We start from the raw sequence: 1,491 nt of genomic DNA, 5'->3' as shown, positions 1-1,491 counted from the left end.
TATCATTATATACTTATCGGAGTTCTCTGGAATTCTCTTATGTGTGCGATAATTTCTTTTCTCGTCACACCTATATGAGTTACGAGGGGTTCATAGGGGACAAGGATACTCTTTAAATTCTATCAATAAGAGATAGAGTCACTACCTCAGTTTTCTGCCGCGAGCATAGTTACATGAAGGTGTTTTCATGACTCACATCTCTGGTGAACTGATTTTATAGGGGATTTCCATGGACCCGATAACGATTAATCGGGATTTGGGATCGGAATTCGAAGGAGAAACACCACCAGTCCATAAGCTGACCAAAGAGGCCCAGAGGCTCCCACTACTGTTCCAGACATGGTACCACCAGGATTCACTACGCCTATATCTGAGTTACCAGGCACCACTGTTGTTCACACTACTGTAGGGCCGAGTTCGACTATACCAGAGCTGGTCACCTCTGGTAACGGGTTAATTAATGTCACTATGATAGAACAAATGCTCTCTTTGTTTAACTATGCTGTTATGCGGCATGCCGTGGGAGTTCCTTTCACTCCGATAACCCCACCAATGCCAATTAGGAGAGGAATACCTCCTACAACGGGTACAGAGAACCATAATATCCCAAATGCCATCACCATTGCTGCTCAAGGTGTACATGCATGCCCCGACACCTAACAAGACCACTACTCTGGCCACTGGGAAGAATCCGGATAAGTCACTCTGAAAGGTGGGTCCACTTTTTTCGGGAGACATGAGCCATATCGAGGACGTGGATGACACCACCAGCAACACCACGCCTGTCTGCAGGTGGGCAGGAAAATCCATATGCAGGAATGATACTGAAATACTATCTAAACGAACATCACGAATGAAAGAACACATAGAAGAGCTGGAAGTAGCCATGGATGAGAAAGATCGTCTGACCGAACAATTAATTTGGGAAAAATGAAAGAGCAAGAAACGAGGTCATTTCCCTCGAGCAGAGCGATCCAAGGACAAAGCTGTAAACAACCGCACTCAGAATTAAGAAGAAGGGAGAAGATACAGAAACATCAAGTATACATGCATGGCCCCACGCTTGCGACCTAGCCCCTTTTTCGAAGACATACTAGTAAATGTGTTGTCTCGCAACAATAAACCAATCACTTTAGATTACGATGGCTCGGGCGAACCAGAGGTGCATATGGCAAGGTTCGAATATCTAGTGATGCTGCATCAGTACACCAAGGGAATTAAATGCCGAATTTTTTCCACCACGCTGATAGGTCTAGCCCAACAATAGTTCAGGACACTAGAGCCTCACTCCATCTATTCATTCGAGGATTTACATGACCTTTTTATGCGGCAATTCGCCAGTTCCAGAAGGACAACTAAAACAGCTATGTCACTCATGGAAGTCTGCCAGGAACCAACTGAAACTTTGCGAGAATATACTGCTCGGTTCAATATGGCGTCGCTGGAAGTACCAGAGGGTGAGTCTCAACTTAAAGGGTATGCCTTTGTATG

Source organism: Salvia miltiorrhiza, chromosome 4 (genome assembly GCF_028751815.1).
Source record: "Salvia miltiorrhiza cultivar Shanhuang (shh) chromosome 4, IMPLAD_Smil_shh, whole genome shotgun sequence".
Lineage (NCBI taxonomy): Eukaryota > Viridiplantae > Streptophyta > Magnoliopsida > Lamiales > Lamiaceae > Salvia > Salvia miltiorrhiza.
This window is presented reverse-complemented; position numbering follows the sequence as displayed.